This window comes from Kogia breviceps, chromosome 13, assembly GCF_026419965.1.
Source record: "Kogia breviceps isolate mKogBre1 chromosome 13, mKogBre1 haplotype 1, whole genome shotgun sequence".
Taxonomy (NCBI): domain Eukaryota; kingdom Metazoa; phylum Chordata; class Mammalia; order Artiodactyla; family Physeteridae; genus Kogia; species Kogia breviceps.
The window spans coordinates 29,237,732-29,258,091 of NC_081322.1; positions in this window are offsets into that span (position 1 = coordinate 29,237,732).

The following is a 20,360-nucleotide window of genomic DNA, read 5'->3' on the forward strand; positions in this document are numbered from 1 at the left end:
ACCAAAAATAAATAAATAAATTTTTTTAAAATGTGCTTTAATATTTTTATTACAACCAAAAAGTAATATGAAATAATTATAAGCTTTATGTTCAATTTGGAAAGTAATTATTAAGTTTTCAAATGGTATTCTCTTAATTCCATTACATGTTTTTTTTCTCCTAAACCTAAGGTTCTGCTGACATTGAATTAAAATAAATAAATAAATTAAATTAAATAAGACAGAATATGAAAGTTCTTTTCAAAATTTAAATTATTTTTGAGGTAGATATTATTACTATAATCTTAGAAACCAATGTGATGACCTTTCCTTTGATCTCCTGTTGAAGTTTATGTACTCATTTAAGTTACAATACAGACTTTTTTCTCATTTCCCCATTTTGCTAGTATATCGTCTGCTTGACCTTGGAAAACTCATTTAACCTCTCTTTGTCTCAGTTTTATTAGTAAAATGGGCCAATTTGAGAGGGTCATTGTGAGAATTAAAAATGAGAATAATGCAGTCAAAGTTTTAGTGTGTTTGCTAGTATAAATGAGCACTCAATAAAGTATGAGCTATTGTAAACAGAAAAATGGAAAAGGAAAAGGAAAAGGAAAGGAGAGGCATTCTAGGTGGAAGGGATGTTATATGTCAGAGACACAGAAGCAGAGCTTAGCTGTGTCTGGTGAGTCTCAGTGAGGTGTCAGGCTAGAATCCTGATGTTGCAGGGAATGATGACAGGTGATGGTTCATGGGGATTTTGTAAACCCAAACTGAAAGTCTGGGTTTTAAGTTTTGTTTCGTGCATAGTAGAGAGATTTTGTTTGTTTTTCTTGTTTTGATTTTAAAAACAGTAAATGAAATGATCAAGCAAATCTTTCAGGAAGATTAACTGGAACAATGAATAGATGTCATCAAAAACAAGAGAACAGACCCCAAATGGAGTCACTGATGCTAAGCCCCATGTCATCAAACCAAGACCTAACTTAATTACAATTTCAGCTCTCCCAGAAAAGGAATCTTAAGCCACTCAATCAGGAATTGCCTGATCAGCACTAGTTAGGTCATCTACCTGATAAACCTCTACCATCCTCTAAAGGAAGTAATCTTTCAATAATCAATTCACTTTTGCCTGGCATAACTTTTTAATTCCTTCTCCATTCTGCCTTCAGTCTTTCATTTTGTTCAGCTCCTAGAAGCTCCTTTCTATATGTTAGATGGGTGCTGCCCAATTTATGAATTGTTGAATAAGGCCAATAAGATCTTTAAAATTTACTCAGTTGAATTTTGTTTTTTAACAATGTAAAATTTGAAGAGTAGAGATCAGTCTGGAAATTATTGTAAGAGTATGGAAATAGGTTAATAGTATTTACTGGGTCACAAGGCAATACAAGAAGACTTAGAGATAAGTTAGTATGTTCTTTCTCCATCTCTGAATTTAATGTACAAAGAAATCAAAGTATAAAATCAACAAATGATTTACTTAGGTCACACAGCTAATTCTATTAGATCTAGGCCTAGAACACAATTTTCATGTTCCCAGGTCCATGCTGTTTCTGTAACACCAAGCCATCTCAATTCAGCAGGCACTTATTGCAGATATACTCTGTGCAAGGCATTCAAATGGGTGCCTCAAGTAATCAGAAGGGAAGACCTGAGTTGTAAAAAATATGATGGCTTATACCATTATGCTTTTAATTTTCGAGTATTTGAAGGTGTCACAAGAAATTATTTCACAAATTTGGAAAGACTTAAATACTGCTAGTGACTCCATTTCTAGCAACTTAAAAATGTCCACTTGGATTACTTGTCAACCAAAAAATTTTGCAAAAAAGTATACTCAATTCTGAATTACATAGGATTATTAGCTAGTGCAAAAGGCCACTTACTGGCTTGTAGGGGGAAAAAAATGAGGGCTCTCCACCTGGCCTTCTCTGACACCACACTGGCAGGGTGATAGAGGGGCAAGCGCTATCTTATACTCTGGTGAGAATGGACAGGAAGATTCCAGACTCAGCCTTTTCAGTAAGGATAGGAGTGGCACCACTGTTTTTTCTCTGGTGTTTTGCTGGGCTAGAGCAGTTATTGGCTAAAATTTATCTGTCTTGCTACGGTTCCCTTTTCCTGGACCTTTGGCTAGAAAGAATGAGCTTTTCTCGGGGCTATTTTTGCCTGTGTGTTGGTGTTTCGGCATTGCTGGTCCTCCAGAACCAAATCTGGAATATATCAAGCACAGACAAAATCCAGAGAACTCATCACTATGTCATTACTCAATTATAAGATCCCTAGACTGTCTGATGTCTTCTCTCCATCTTTTCTAGAGTCTGTCTAAATTTGCATTATATATTATGTCAAAGGATTTTAACTGTACTTAGTGGGAGAAATAGCGAAGAATATAACTATTCTAAATTTCCAAAAGTGGAAATCTCTTTATGAGCTTTCTAAACTGATTTTTATAATGTGACGTAGGATAATTTCCCCTCAAAATATTTTTTACTTGTCTTATTTTTATTGCAAAAGATCTGATTTTATAGTTGTTCTCATAAAAGTACCACATTTTACTGTATATTTCAACTATATCATTTCAGATGCTAGAAAACCATTATTAGGTGATTAGAATATTTCATAATCTATGTCTATTACAGAGTCCATTTGAGATTAATTAAATAGTAAATTCAGATTTTTCTGATTCCAGGACTGCCTTATTATAAAAGATAATAAATTTATCTTCAGAAGACATCAAATTGATAGTTTTAAGGAGAATATAAACTAAAAGCTGTAAATAATGGAACTAGAAAGTTTGTTTTGTCTTTATTTTCAACTGTTTAAAAAAAAGAACAGTCATTTGAGTTATTGAGGAGTAGACTATATTCAAGGACCTACTAAAAATATGTTTATATTGTATATATAGCAATTTAACCTGGCTAATTTTTCATGAATCCCCCCTGATAATTAGTTTTATGCCATCTTGCTGGAGGTATACTATTTTTTTTCAGCACTCCTGGGAATATCTAGAATATACTTCAAGCACTCTTATGATAATACAACATTAAGAAATTTATCAACATACAGATTACATATTCTTATTAAAAATTAAATGTGTAGAGTGCATATAAGCATTGAGGATTCCTGGGTAACATTAGTCTGCAAAGTCAGCTCACATCATCTTCAATCACTGACATTTATTCCTTTAGGAAAAGGAGAGACTTGGTGGGCACTTGATTTTTGTCAACTCTCAGCTCTACCCAAAGTATATATGTGTGCAGAGTCTCAGAGACAGGGGGCAAACCATCTTAGCTCTACCTCTGGTTCAACAATGGTTTCCCCTCTTTGATAGATCTTATCCTAATTTTCATTACTTGAGCTGTGATTGAGGCAGCCCACTGCAACCTTCACCTTTCTAGAAGCTGGTGGTCACTCTCCAGTGGAGTCACACACACATGCTACCAAACTTTTCCAGGCCCTTGGCAGGGAAGGGCATGTATTTAACCTTATTGGATACTGCCATTGCCTTTCTTCTGGGATGACCAAAAAAACTACTTCTTATCCCATTATATCTTTCCCAAATCTTTAGCTCTTCAAAGACCTCTTTCTCCACTCTGTGCACAATATTTTTGCACCCATTTTTATCATTGTATTCAATGGTCAAAATATCAATAATATTTTGTATTATGTATTTTATACATGAATGAACAAAAAAATCTATAAAGCATGTAATGGTTGGCAGATAAAAAAGTGCTTAGTAAAGTTTAGATATAATTATAACTGTTCTAACTAATATTTTATGATAATACTCAGTAGAATTGTTTTATATTAATTAAAGAAATAATTATAGCTTATTAACTATAAAGTAAAAGCATAATAATAAAATAGAGATTAAATAAAGTGGAAGGATAAATGCATTTAAACACCAAGACTACATATTAAATTACATTTACAGGCAACAAGTTTTTAAGTGGAATGTTTCTTATTTCTAAAATCTTTTTTATAATTATCTTCTTGCTCTCATTAATAAATATTTATGCATAATTATCAAACTATGTAAGTACAAGTACTAGGTTGGTTGGACTTTTATACGTCTTATTTCTCTCCATCTCCTCCACTGCTTATTGAAAGGAGATCAAACCGTGGTTCCTTGAGCTCTCCAGGGCTGTGAAGATGTACAGACTTCACCTAACACAAATGGACTTTTCCCCAAAACCAGTGACCCACTAGCATGGGAGCCGAACTGTGTGTGTTCTTTTTGCCTAAGAAGATGTGGAAATAGTGTGACACCAGCCCTCTGCTGAGGGATAAGAAGTCACCAAAAGTGAGTTAAAGAATCTTAATAAAAGGAACTGCTTACCTGGAACAAAATTTAAGTTTTGGGCTCCAGATACACTATAAAAACACCATTTTTCTTCTTTGTGATTAATGAAAGAAAGACAATATCAAAATAGAAGAACTTCACACAATAAGAAGTATCATTCATAAACACTCTAAGTCACAGTCACCTGCAAAAGAACACTGAATTGTTAAACACTGTAACACACTTGAATTACCAAGAAGTACTTTGCCCTGTGAGAACATGTAATATAATAGACAAGATGCCATAAACTTTGCCTTAAACAACGATGGACTTCTGTTTGTCTTGCCTGTGGTCAAGACATTGAAAATGCACTTGTTTACCTTTTTTATTCAGCATGTTCATAAACATTCTGTGTCCAGTCATTTCTTGAAGTTTTAATTGAAACAAAATTATGACATAACAGTATCTAAAGAACAACCCCAAACTACGTTGAAAGTGTGAAAAAAGTGTTATAATGTTAGAATTATTCTAAGTCCATAATTATACTAAGTTTTTCATTGAATTAATTTCTTCTATCATCTCTTCCTTTGTCTGCCTTCTTCTCACAAGATTTCACACACAGCTTCATAGTTTTGAGAGACACAACACAATCGAATCTGATTTCTTCTTCAGTTAACCAATATGAAAGTGAACTGTGTCCTGTACTATGTTAAACAGTGAAGGTACAACTTATAAAAGAAGTTAAGGTGCTAGAATCCTGTGAATCTGTTTCTGTTTTGTAAATAAGTTCATTTGTATCATTTTTTAGATTCCACATATAAGTGATATCATATGATATTTGTCTTTCTCTGTCTGACTTACTTCACTTAGTCTGATAATCTCTAGGTCCATCGTGTTGCTGTAAATGGCATTATTTCATTCTCTTTTATGGCTGAGTAATAAAACAAACTAATGGTTACCAAAGGGGAAAGGTGGGCAGGGAGGGATAAATTCGGAATTTGGGATTAACATATACACACTACTATATATAAAACACATAATCAGCAAGGACTTACTGTATAGCACAGGAAAGTCTGCTCAGTATTCTGTAATAATATGGGAAAAGAATCTGAAAAAGAATAGATATATGTATTCACATAACTGAATCACTTTTCTGTACACCCGAGACTAACATAACATTGTAAATCAACTATGCTCCAATATAAAATGAAAATTAAAAGAAAAAGAAAACAGCCTTACAACAATAAATAAATAAATAAATAAAAATAAAGGCTCTGTCCTGAAAAAAAAAAAAAAAAAGATGCTACAATTCTAATTTCTAGTAGCTTCCAAACTTACTAGGGTAAGCAAAACATACAGAAGTGTAAACACATACTAGACTTTGGGGTGCCCCGTGAATCGTGTGTTTAATTGGAGTAAATCTTTGAGTGATGTATAAACCTATGGCACAGCTCCTGGGATGCTCCTTTGTGGTGCTACACACTTGGTATCTTCATAAACCCCAAATTCACTCCATCCCTTTTCCAGCTTTGTCATCTGTGCTATCTCCCCTACCCCAGGCCCCCGTCACCTTCTGCTGAAGACTAAGAAGCACAAGGAAGAACAGCGGGTGATCCTCAAGGTCAGGACATTTGTTTGGAGAGTGGCCTATTGAAAACATGTCCCACACCCATAGTGTGCCAGGCACGGTGTTAAGCCTGTTACTTACATATCTCATTTAACGCCTACCACCATCATATGAGATAGGGTGCTATCATTCCCTTTAATAGATGAGGGAACTGACTGTCACTGAGAAAATTTTCATCATTTGCTTCAGGTCATACGGCGTATATCTGAGATGGTCTGATAGCAAGTCCATGTTTAGTGGCTTCACAGAGAGAACCCTTGTCAGAAAGTGGGGAGAAAATGGAAACTAAGGGGCTGATAGAATATACTAGTATACTAGTAGAGTGGGTATTAAGAAGATAAAGATAAATGTCTAGGGGTCTGCTTTGCAAATGTCTCAATATGCAAAAACCAGGGGTGTTTTAGGTTCCAATCTCTGATAGAAGTCATTTTATAAATAGAGGTTGTTTCCTCCAGGAAGTGGTAAGCATATCAAAATAAGTGATTGAAATTTAAGTTTACCAATTGTGGGTTGCTGACCACTGGTATCTATTAATACAAACCAGAAAACAAAACCAAGAAACCTATCTTTCTCTCGATAATTTTGTTTGCCTTTCCTTTCTACTTCCTTTTACCCAAAATGCTAGTTCTTTGCTATGGATTGTGGCTAGCAAATCAATATAGGTCTAATCTTAGGGTTCTGGGAACATTACTTCTAATTGGAAAATAATATTGCAAACTGAAATTGGTGCCTTGAGTTTAAACTGCTATAATGGCTCGGCAATGCTTGTGATTTCTAAATCGCATTAATGTAGTATTGGTATTTGGATATTTTAGTGGCTTTATTGACCATATGGATCTTTGCAAATGCTGCTGCATAAACTATTTGGAGGTGGAGCACAGCTTTGGAAGTGCAGAAGAAACAGAAACACCTGTTTCAGTAACAGATGATCCAAGCTGCTGCTGCAGATAAAACCCATCTGGCTGGTACAAGGTAGAATAAAAAACCAGGGAGGAAGGGCACTTTTCTGAGTTCAAATTTTCTGAGGGAAACATTAAGGCATAAGTTTCAAATTGAGGACGTTAACTTTTCTGTGGGAACAGGAAATTATCTGCAGAAGGTTGTCTATTTTCACCTGTTGGAGAGCATTGGCACACTGCTGCTATATTTGGCATGACGGCATTTTCAAGTTATGATGTTACCTGAAACAGACTGGAAAATCTTGTTTTGCAGACTAATTGAATAACAGAAAATTTCAAAGTGAAATTCAGAAGGCTTCTTTGTGTTATGCTTAAGATGACCTTCAAATAAACAGTGCACTTTCCTGAACTATTTAAAACAAAAACTACTAGAGGCAAAATAAAAGGGTATAAAGTTCCCAATCCATTGACCTAAGAAAGAGTTGCAGTGGCAAGGATTGGAGAAGTTGTGGACAGGGCTTCTCTGATAATCTGTGATCACCTCCGCCAAAGGGGATTCTCACACTCTTGGCTGACTATGGGATTTTCTATTAATCATCTGGGGTTAGTAAAAGGTACATGAAAAAATCAGGGATATGGTATTGTTTAGGGGAAGTTCAAGGTTCTCATCTGCTCCTTGCTTTTACCATGCAGCCTCAACTTCATCCTTTGGGAGGAGGGTTTCAAATCTAAGCTTTTCAGGTTTAAGATATTATAATGGGCTACAGTTCAAAGGGAAGATATATCAAAAGCATTGTAGGTAAGGGTGGTGTTTTTCTTTATTATTTTTTAACTGAGGTATAATTCACATATAACATTATATTAGATATAGGTATATAGCATAATAATTTGATAGTTGTATATACTGCAAAATGATCACCACAATAACTCTAGTTAATATTCATCACCATACATACTTATAGAACTTTTTTTTCTTGTGTTAAGAACTTTTAAGATTTGCCGTCTTAGGGACTTTCAAATATGCAGCACAGTATTGTTAACTATAGTTGCCATGCTTTACATTACATCCCCATGACTTATTTATTTTATAACTGGAAGTTGGTACTTTTTGAACCCTATCACCCATTGTACCTACCCCTGACAACCACCTATCTGTGAGCTTGGTTTTCTGTTTATGTCTTTATTCAAATGCTCTCCTCTCCCACCTAGTTAAGGGAGACCTTTCAGAAGATGCTTGAAAAAGGTCTAAGGCAGGGAACCATCATCATTAGAGCAAACATTTTTTCTTCATGCTCTTCATCTGGGCACATATGAGTTGGCCTTATTTAGAACTGGAGTTTGAAATTAGGTTTGGGATTTGGGGAGGGTGTAAATGGGACAGATCTTTTAGCCTGTTTTGGTTTTGGCCCATCTGGACTTGCCTAGTTTAGGAATCATCTTCAATGTCTCAGTCTAGCCAATTAGAATGTTACAGAGGATTCAAGGTAAAAGTCCGTCCACCGTAAAATGGTAATTTTTCTTTTTCTGGACATACTTTTCTTTCAGGAACCATACAGAGAGGAATAGCAAATCCTGGGTTATTTTTAGGTCTTCATTCTAATGTCATTTTAAACCCACTTTAATATACTCTACCCAGATGTCCCTGGACTGAATTGCTGGCAATTGCTTCCTCTTTATAAGTTACACAGCTGAAATATTGGGTTTGTCTACCCTATCTGCTCTTATTCTATTTATCTCTAATTCAGTCCAAGTCCCAGTTTTTTATAATTAATCTGACAAAATAAAATAGGGCAGATTCTCAGGGCCTTCACTTCTAGGTATCTGTTATTTTTAAATGGTCCTGATTTAAGACTTGATTTGAGGACTTTTAAGCCAAGTGGTTATTTGATGGTGTAAAGGAGACATGCTGTGTTAAACTACCCATATGACTCCAATTGACCTTATGAAAATATAATTACTGCAGTACATACGCATGTCAAATATCCATTACCTCTGACCCTTTCAACATGGTTTGAAACTTGGGCCCCATGAAGAACCAGACTTCATTTACTTTTAGTCTCTAAATTGGATTTGGATTATGTAGCAGATCTGGATTTTCTCCTCTCTGCCTATAGTAGAGTCTTTACCTCCACACATATCTACAATTACCAGGAGAGCACTCTTTTGTCCAAGGGGCATTGACAATGTAAAACTCTTTCAAGATGACTTAATGTAGTCCATAAAGGTTTTGTTATCCAACCAATATTTACAATTGCAGAAACCAATTGCTTGCTTTATGGAGAGAACATTTCATGTATACATCATATTTTTTTCAGTGATTGCCAAAAAGATCAATTTGAGCTTTTGGTTGGATTAAAATATATATTTTATAATGTCTAAAATAAATAATTACTCTATTATTCCTGAAGAAATTTTAGTATTTACAGAGGGAAAAAAATATGATGTTTTTATTTCCCCTAACAATCTATATCAGTATGCTTTAAAAGTGTGCTATTTTTTTTCAGAACCATATGTACTTTTAATGAATAAAAGTGTTAACTTCTAAAAGGTAAAAATATTTTTTATGATTATTAAGGTCATATGATAGAATCAAAATAAATTGGATTTTAGAGTTGAAACTCAGCTCTACCACTCTCTAACTATGGGAAATTTGGCAAATCACTTTACCTCTCTGAATTTTATTTCTCTCACCTGTAAAAAAGGATTAATGCTATAAATCTTAATTTATAGAGATGCTGGAAACAATTACATTGTAACACCTACTGAAATAATAATAATAAACAGTAGTTTATTCCTTATTTTTTATACAGTTCTATGTAATTTTATTTTATGCTTAATATTTAATAATGTGAACACTTAATCACATCATTATGTTTAGGACCAACCAAAATCTTAACCTGTTGGTATCAAAGATGTTATTATTTTCTTCGTGTAATCTATAAATAAGAAAACTAAGGCAGTATGTGTAATTGTTAAGAACATTGACCCTGAAGCTAGATTCCCTGACTTGGATTTCAGTCACCCCTCTGCTCCAACCCCACACACAGACAAGTTATATGACTTTGGAAAAGTTACTTAACTTCTACATGCTTTGGTTCCCTTTTCTATAAAATTGGGATGATGAAAGTACCTATTTCATAAAAATATTGTATATAAAACTTTATATAGTTACTGATATAAAGTGAGAACAGTATAAATTATAATGACTAATCTTAGAAGATTGTCTATAACCATACAGCTAATAAGTAGGGATTTTTGCCCAGGATTTCTGATTTTGAGTTATTTTTTCCCCCTGACTCCACACTGCCCTTGGAATTTCATGTAAATGTAAGTGTAGTAAGAATTTCATAGTACTGGTACATAATTACATAGAACATGCAGTAGTTCTATTTTCCTTACCAAAGTGCGTTGATGAGAAGCAAAGCAGTGCAGAGTCCAAACCAAAGGCCCCAGTCTGAGTTAAGATCATCGATTCTCATAAATTTATTGCCTCCAAAGTCACTGACATTGACTGAATGTTCAGGGCCTCTGTCTGAGTCATTTGTTAGGCTGTTCCTGTGGACCCCAGATCACTGACTCCATAAATCTCCAGCTGGAATCCACTCTATCGGCATTCTAGGTCCCCAAGTGGCCCTTACCAAGTGTGAAAGCAAATGCAGTCAATAGTGAAATAAATACATTATTAATAGTGCATCTATTTGTCTGGGAATGAAGTCAAGAAAGACTGTCACAAGTGATAAATATAAAGTGTTCACTTTTGGAAGTTGCCTTTCTAGTTTTATTATTTTACCAGTTTTGCCAGAAGAGTGAGATATGAAATTTCTAAACAAAGGCAATGAAATAATGTAAAATTTGATTAAAGTGTCAGATTTGTTTTCATTTGAAAAACATAGCCTTTGTTTATGAGGTAAAAGGAAAGCATTTTTCCCACTTTTTGAAAATACTTTACCCATTCATTGTTCACTTAAAATCACATTTTCCAAGGACACCAGAGAAAATCTCTTCTTTAAAAGTTTTTAGAACATTGCTGATTCTTGTTGGATGTTTTTCAAACTCAGTCAAGGAATTACAAAGTAAAACCCTCCAATGTCAAATTCTTTGAATAACGGCAGGAAATAACTTGCCAGATCAAAAAAAACTTTTATCTATTACCTAACCCAGGGAAAGCAGAAAGCTACATCCCTGAAAACTACATTGAAACAGTCTAGAAGAAGAAAAAGACCACTCTCTTCCAGAGATCAGTTAGCACTTGATGCCAAACCAGACTGTGTTCCATGAGCTTCACAAGATTCATAAGTGACCTTGATAGATTGTGTGAGAGTGAATGCACACCCATGTCTGAATTTTGCTGTGAGAGATGGATATATCATCAAAGAAAGTGTGCTTTAAGAATGGAAGTGTCTCATGATGGGAAAAAAATTATTACTGAGGAGAATTTAAGATTGTTTTATGAATCCCTGCAAAAATAAGCCAGCCAAAATGCATCTTAAAATTTCACTGAGGAGGGGTTTTTTTCTATTTAATTATTTCCCAAATATGTTTTTCATCGAAATGGAGGAGTTACAGAATGTATAGTTTTCTAGGGTGTAAGATTCATAGATTTGAAATAGACATTAGCAGTTTTTTCATCCCACCTTCTATAGCGTCTCTGCAAGGTAGTGATTCAGCTTCTTCTTGAAACTATGAAAATAAGAGCTACCATTTCTAAGTGTTCATTGTGTGGTCATTGTGTTAAGTACTTCACAATTATCTCACTTAATCTTCGTAATAACCCTATGAAGAAGACATTATCATCATTTTTTTAGACAACTGAGGTTTAGAACACTTACTAATTTGTTCAAGGTCAAAGAACTAATATGAACTCAGTTCCTTTTGCTTTCAAAGAATGTGCTCTTAATACCCATGATTGAGTTTTACAGATGAACAGCTTTAGTTCTTAGAAAAGTTTTCCTTATACTGAGCAGAAATATGCATTCCTATAAATTTCAGAGTAAATTTAGTACTTCTTAACTGCCCTTCAAATAAGGTTATACAGCAATCAAATTTCCTTTTACTCTTTGTTTAAAGGTAAATATTCCAGATACAATTCTAAACTCTGCTTTGAAGAAAAAAAAAGATCATAGTCATGAGGAGATAGAGCAAACTTAATGGAATCTCTCTTTCTATCTCATCAATCTACCATGTTACCTAGATTTTTCCAACACATGGGATTAAGAGATCTTCTCCAGAAGACTGCTGTGAAATCAGAAGATACTTAGGGTCAGTAAAATAATTGTACATCATCATGGATTAGTTTATCCATTAATTGTTTCCCTATCGAGTAGAGAACAAGGAAGGGTGATATAGTATAGGTATGTTCTGATGTATCTACACAGAAATAGGTACTGGAAACAGGATACCCTCAGGTGTAGATTAAGTATAGAGCATACAATTGCTCAATGGCACCCTCAAGCAACCTCTCATCAAAATATACTTTCCTTCTAGGAGCCATAATAACATAAATTCTCCTATTAGTACTTTATTTCTGTGGGTTTAACACTCTCTCACCAGGATTTTCTACTGAAATACAAATATCCTTAAAACTCAATGTGGCTTAATATGACAGATTGCATTTTTTCCTAAGAGTAGGCACTGAGATGGAAAGAAAGGAACTGACTAGATCAGTGGTTCTTCAACTATAGCATGTATCAAAATCATCTGGAGGGTGTGTCACACTCCCAGAGTTCCGGGCTCAGAAGGACTTGAGTGGGGTCTAAAAACACACATTTCTAATCCAGGTGTTGCTGACAGTGCTGTTCTCAGGTTACACACTGACAACCACTGGATTAGGGAGTGGTGTAGAAAGGGAAATGGGGGGGGGCTAAAGGAGAGTGTTCCACAGCCTAACATAGCATATAGATCATCAGTGTTAGAAAATTCACAGTGCTTGTTTATAAGCCTATCTCCAATAAGAAAAATGAGGCATACAAACTCAAAGCAATGTACACCATTGCTGAATATTGGTGAGATAGGATTTGAGTCTTTGGACTTTCAGCTTTGCATTTTAGTCATGAACAGAGCCTTTCAAAGTTGAGGCTCATTAAAAAACCTCTGAAGAGGTTGTGAAAAGTATAGATTCCTAGACCCCATTCTGGAATCAGGGTACAGAAAGTCTGCATTTGAACAAATTCTTCTGGTCACTCAGATTCAGGAGGTCTGAAGACAACATTCTAAGAAGCAAAGCAAACACATCAGGTTCTAGGGACAGCCCACAGGGGAGGAGTGGAGACCTATGTAAGCATGAGAGCAAGCTGTGATGCCCCAGGGGAGCTGAAGTAGGCTGGGGAAAAATAGGATGCACATTTGCTACCCAACAATTTAGTGCAAAATAGATGCTCATTGTGGAAACAAGACACCAACTCACTATACTTGTCAAAACACTACACCCCCCCACCAGCTTGTATAAAAGAATCCTAACTCTACAGAGAATGTGAACACAGAGCAGCCATGTCTAATCCTCACCTGGCAGAAACCGACTCTACTATGATAAAGTTTCCCTCTAATGACTCACCATGAAAAATAATTTCCAAGGTACATAAGCATTTTGAGTGTCATCCCGTAGGGGCTTATAACCATTGCCCCTAAAGGCAAACGGGGAATCCAACAGGAGAGGAAAGAGACAAAATTAAGCTTGCTTAGCTTTAGCTTTAATTTTTTACTTTCCCCAAATATGCAATTGTATTCTTATTCCTAATTAAGAAAAAATATCCTGCTAATTTGTCATCTTTCCTTACTCTGTTTAGCTGTTCTTATGTATAGAAACTGAATAATGAAAACAACTGTCACCATCAAAGTAGCATATCATGAAATTCTCTTGCTTATTCCATTATTTTTCTAAAAATGTCATTAAAATAAAATCACTTTTAAAGAAAATAAGGAAATAATGAAAATTCCATCAATTTTTTTTGCTGAGTACCTTTGGACTTTTAAGGCATGAAAATGAAAAACATGTTTTTTTTAGCACTGAAAGTAGACTTTGAAACCCTATCATAAGTCATCTCACTACATATAACACACATTAGATTAGAGGTTAAATCAATTCCTATATGAATACATATTCCACTCTAACTCCAGAAAAAATGATGTATCTGCAAATCATTTTCTGTGAGCTTTCTATTATAAGAAAATAAGTCCTGAAGTATAAGAATTACTTCTCCAAACTCCCTGTAGGCTCTTTCAATGAATAAAGCCAAAAGATCTTTCACAGCTTTTAAGGCATCCCATGATTACCCTCATTTTTCCTCATTTCAGTTTTATCTTACATAACCCCCCTCTCCCCACCCCTCCTGCCCTTGCCTCCTGCTCTTCTACACATATAGCCTTACAATTCCTAACCACACTTAGATTTACCTTGAGACTAATGAACTTGATGTGCCAGGGCCCCTTACATGCACAAGCCTCTTGAATGCCAGAGGTTGCTGGGAGTTGTAGAGAGTTCAAGAGAGGACTTGGAAGTCAGGTTGCAATCAGGAGGCATTTTTTTACAAGCATTTCTGATAAATCATCTAAAAGGAAAAAGTCATGAATCTATAAGCTTCCAGTAATTTGGTGGGATTTTACCTTTTATTTTTAATAAATATTCATTTTTGCATCTAATTTTTATTCTCAAATATGTATTCTTTTTTGTAAAGATGGCCATAAATTCTGTAGGTTTCATGCCCACAATACCTGGATCTGCCCTATTCCCAATACATACTGCCTTTATTTACATTCATTTCTTTGAAAAAGCTGTTTCTAGAATACCCTTCCATTCTCCCCATATATACCCCATTTCCCATATGTCTGTATATTAAAATAATATCCATCCTTTAATTTTTAGTTCAAATGTTACAGCCTCATGACCTATCAAATCTCCAGTCAGTATAAATCTCACCTGTACACTTATATTTCATCTCTCTTTTATCATAAATACCACTATGTCTTAAATCAAATGCCATTAGTTATACATCTTTAATAAGACAAAACCATATTTTTATTATCTTTTGCTTCTTTGATACCTATGCAACAACCAATGGGAGATGGAAAGTCAGGGTTGGGTGTGACAAATTTACAATTAGAATAACAGTCATCATATGTATAGTATTTACTAAGCATGGATACTGTGTTGGTAACTGGATACATAGCATGTAATTTAATGATCAGAATAGCTCTACAAAGCAATAGCTGTACACCAGGAAAAAGAGGCTCACAGGTAGATTATTTGCCTAGGGTCATTGTTATGAACTGGACTGTGTCACCTCCAAACTCATATGTTGACTGTATTTGGAGATAGGGCTTTTAAGGAGAAAATGAATGTTTAATGAAGTCATAGGGTAGGGGTCTAATCTAATAGGACCAGTGTCCTTATGAGAAGAAGACACCAGAGATATGCATCTGTGTAAAATGTCTTGTGAAGACAGCAAGTCAAGAAGAAAGGCCTCAGGAGAAACCAACCCTGCTCAGAACTTTGATCTTGCTCTTCCAGCCTCTAGAGCTGTGAGAAATAAATTTCTGTAGTTTAAGCCACCAAGTTTATGCTATTTTGTTATGGCAACACTAGTAGACTAACACAGTCACACAGTTAACTAACACTGGAAACACTGGAATTAAATTGAACTGAGGTCCATTTGATCTTCTTGCTCCAAAGTCATGCTGAAGAAATGGCTCAACTCTCTGCATAGTGATAGTCCATGCTCAGTTTATAAAATATTCAAAATGTCTGTCATTCAAAAAGACAAGAGTTTCCTTTCTTGCTACTCTAAAGATAGCAATAGAGTAAAAATCTAAATAATTTTATATTAACAAGAAGTTTTTGAAATAGGGTTTCATATTTATGTCTAATGCCTGAGTCTTAGATTTATTTCTTTAATGATTAAAATGGCAGCACAGGGGAACACAATTAAGAATGGCTGAATAGATACAGAATTGAGAAGAGAATATATGGTGGGTTTGATTTTTATTTCCTTTTCTATGTAAAAAAAATTCAATATACCATACACACTAGAATAATGAACATATTTTATAAGTAACGGAATTACCTTGAGTTCTGTTTATTAGAAGAATTTTTCTTAGAAATGAATTTTTGCCATTATGGTACACTATAAATTTTCAGAAAGCTCTATCAGGGTCAGGTTTCTACTTACAAAGCATATTGTAGACACAGAGGATAGAAAGCAAACTGTGGTCAAATATATTCTGAAACTGGGAATTAGAGAACAACGACTACTGAAAAAATAAGATCCACACATTTTTTTTCCAGACAGATAATATATCAGTGCAAGTTTTTGTTTGTATGATCCAACTAAATTATTAAATTTATGGAAATTTGGGGACAAATAATTATTAGATATTATTTAATTCATTAAAAGTGAAAAGAAAAAGCAGTTCACCCATTTCTCCCATCCCCCGACCCCACCACTTCTGGGGCAACCACTAATCTCTCCTCTGTATCTATGACTTTTTTTTTTCCCTTCAGATTCCACATATAAGAGAAATAATACAGCATTTCTCTTTCCCTGTCTGATTCATTTCACTTAGCGAAATTGCCCTTGAAGTCCATCCATGTTGTCTCAAGTGGCAAGATTTTATTCTTTTTATGGCTGAATAATATTCTGTTCTATATATATACGACAATTTATCTATTCATCCATTGTTTCCATATCTTGGATATTGTAAATAATGCTGCAATGATTAGGAGGGTCCATATATATTTTCAAGTTAGTGTTTTCATTTTCTTCAGGTAAATACCCAAAAGTGGAATTGCTGGATCATATTTAGTTCTATTTTTAATTTTTTGCAGAACCTCCATACTGTTTTCCATAGTGGCTGCACCAATTTATACTTACAGTGTTCCTACCAACAGTGCACAATGGTTCCCTTTCTTCCACATTTTCACCAGCACTTGTTATTTCTTGTCTTGTTGATAATAGTCTTTCTGACAAATGTGAGGTGATATTGCATTGTAGTTTTGATTTGCATTTCGCTGATGATTAATGATGTTGAGCATCTTTTCATGTACCTGTTGGCCATCTGTAATTCTTCCTTGGAAAAATATCCCTTCAGATCTTCTGACCGTTTTTAATCAGCTTTTTTGTCATTTTTTTGCTTTTGAGTTATATGAGTTCCTTATATATTTTGGATATTAACCCATGATTTGCAAGTATTTCCTCCCATTCAGCAGGCTGCCTTTTCATTTTGTTGATGGCTTCCTTTGCTGTGCAGAAACCTTTTAGTTTGATGTAATCCTATTTGTTTATTTTTGCCTTTGGTGTCAGACTCAAAAAATCATCACCAAGACCTATGTCAAGGATAAATAAAATTGTAAATTAATTAAATTCCTTGAGTGTAAATTTCCCCTTTTTTAGGCTATAATTAGAGTAAAAGTGTATTTACCTTGTTTTTCTGATTTCCAGGACTTAATAAATCAACCAGATGAGACTGACTTAAAGCCTTTGATATAAGAAGTATTTGTAAAATTCATTGGAAAGCCATGTCACTGGTTAACTCATGCTAAGCTAGGATAGCTGGATTCAACTTCTACTCAGTCGCCATCTTGTTCTGTGCTTTTAGGTGACTCACCTATCCTCTTTGTGCTCATTTTACTCACCTATAAAATATAAATAAGAGGACTGGATTTGATTATATGTCCCCCTCCAGTTTTATAATTTTACGGTTATAAAGAAAATATTTAATATTTGGTTTTCTAATTCTACTCTCTCTTCCTTGCTGAGGTGTCCCTGAAAATCATGTTTCAAATGCATGAATCACAGGACTAGAGTAGCCTAGATCTCTCTGTAGTCTGATAGAGAAATAAAGTTTTACTGTGCTAGTTCACTGAGGTTTCAGGACATATTTGTTAACACAGCAGAGCTGAGACTATTCTGACTAATAAAAATGTACTCCCTGGTATGGCCTAAATTGTGCCCCTTCCCACCCAAATGTATATGTTGAAGTCCCAACCCCCAATGTAACTGTAATTGGAGACAGAGCTTTTAGGACCTAATAAAGGTTAAATAAGGTCATAGGAATAAGGTCCTAATTCATTAGAATTGATGGCTTTTTAAGAAGAAGAAGAGATTTCTCTCTCTCTCTCTCTCTCTCTCTCTCTCTCTCTCTCTCTCTCTCACACACACACACACACACACACACACACACACACACACACCACGCACACAGCAGGTACCAAGGGAAGGCCACGTGAGATACAGCATGAAAGCAGCCATCTACAAGCCAGTAGGAGAGCTCTCACCAGAATCCAGCAACCTTAGGGGAGCATTTCAGCACACTCTAAAAATGGGCTTAGAGGATTCAAGCTTAATTCTGGTTCAGTCACATGGATTCTCTATTTAGATTGACACAGTCCTTGACCATAAGGATAATAACCACTTGTACAAGTATACTTCTTGTTGAGTCTCCCCTACAGTGGTTCATGCAGGCTGAAGTAAGAAAATAATGGTTTCTGTAAGCTTTAGAAAAGTGTCTTTATCCCTCTTGCACCTGATCCTCCCAGTCAATAGATGCAAGTAGGGGATGCTTACAAGAAAGGGGAAGTTATGTCCACTAGAGTGGGACATGGGACACACTTATTTTGTGGTAATGGAGGGGTAAAAATGACCCTGGCACCTGTGAAGGGAGGAAAGAACGTTAATAACTTTTCATCTTTCAGAATTGCTTTCTGGAGCTATTCACACAAACGAATGCCTGGCATGGTTCTCTCAAACTATTGCAAACACCTTAAATTAAACTGACTACTGGGTCTGCCAATCCCTGCCACATAGCTCTGACCAAAAATTGATTGCCACAACTCTTAGACTTTCTGAGAAACGTATCACAAAGAGCAGAGGATAGCCTCAGTACTGCAACTCCCATGCAAAACACGTGAATATTTTCTCCAGCCCACATTTCTATAACTGTCGCTCAGTTATTCTATGGCACAGCCCAACGTAACCTGGCTGGTGACATGGACATCCTCAAGTGGTTCCTTCAACAGCAAAGCCTAGACATAACTATTTGAACTGAATTGGGAACCCTAAGTCTTACCAGCCAGCCAAGAAATCACATGGGAGGCATTGTCACACTGCACCCCTTGAAAGATGTAGGTCCCACTTGTGACAAACCCTAAATGACAAATTGAACAAATTTGGTCCCACTTCATCAGTCAGAATAATTAGAGTGGCTGACAACGCAGTGTACTCATGGGAAATTTCACAAGTCAAGAGAGATAGAAACAGGGTGGATAGTTGTTGGGATCATTTCATAGTTTGTTTTGTAGCTATAGCTACTTTCTTGTTTCATTGAAGAGAAAATTTGTCTCCTTTTTCTAGGCAGTAGGCTTCATGGAAACAGAAGACTTAAATTGTTCTTATGTAATCATGTTTAATCAGAAGTTGCCTGAGAGTTTTAGAAGGAAACTTTCATTACTTTTGGGAAGTTGAAAAACTGAACAATTTTTGAAGTCATATAGACAGTCAGAGCTAAAATTCAGTATCTTTAGAAAGACTCTTAAAATAATATCATTATCCACTGGAAAAAATGACAACTCTGCCAGTTTTTTTAAGGGTTGGGAGGAGATGATTTCAATTACTATGTTGTCCTGCCCTTGTCAAACTTTTCTAGAATGGTAGAGCCAAGAAATAACCCTAAAATAAGAGAAAAGGTAGTAGAAATTCTCTGTGCTAAGAGTCTCTACCAAGAAAAATATGTGAAAAGTTTTTCTACTATTGGTTTCATCTGGTTTGGTCACTACATAATTTATACTCTAGACCTAAAAGTGCTGGAGGTTCACTGATATCATCTATTCCTGATTTAAGTACTTCTCATGTGTATTGTGCTCTTTAGGTATAGAATTCTGTGATCAAAATATAAAAATGTACTAAAAGTTATTTTCATGGTGTGGACACAGGGGAGAGATAATAATGCCCTGATACATCTTTGCTATATTAAGCAGTGTTTCACACAAGCAGTTATTATAGATTTCATTCATTTTTGTAATTAAAAGGAAAGAAAGCCAAGGTGGAAAAACTTGGAGATAAACAAAAAACAATTACATAGTTTCATATGATCAATTGTATTAGCAATAAAAACAACTATTAATTTTCTGCCCACACACCAAGCTTCTGTCAATGTGCATTGTCTGTTTACACCTTGGCAGATGGTTCCTCAGGCAGTAAACACAGAGAAAACATATTTATAAAGGAATTTACAAAACAAAGCAAAACAAAAATATATCAAGAAATTTATGCTTTTTTGCAATGGAGTTATGGTTCTTGGCAATAAATATCAAGGGAAGTTCTGGTTAGAATCAGAACTTGAAATTAAATGAGCATTGAAAGTCCAATCTATGGGCTTCCCTGGTGGCGCAGTGGTTGAGAATCCGCCTGCCGATGCAGGAGACACGGGTTCGTGCCCTGGTCCGGGAAGATCCCACATGCCGCGGAGCAACTAAGCCCGTGAGCCATGGCCGCTGAGCCTGTGCGTCCGGAGCCTGTGCTCCGCAACGGGAGAGGCCACAACAGTGAGAGGCCCGCATACCGCAAAAAAAAAAAAAAAA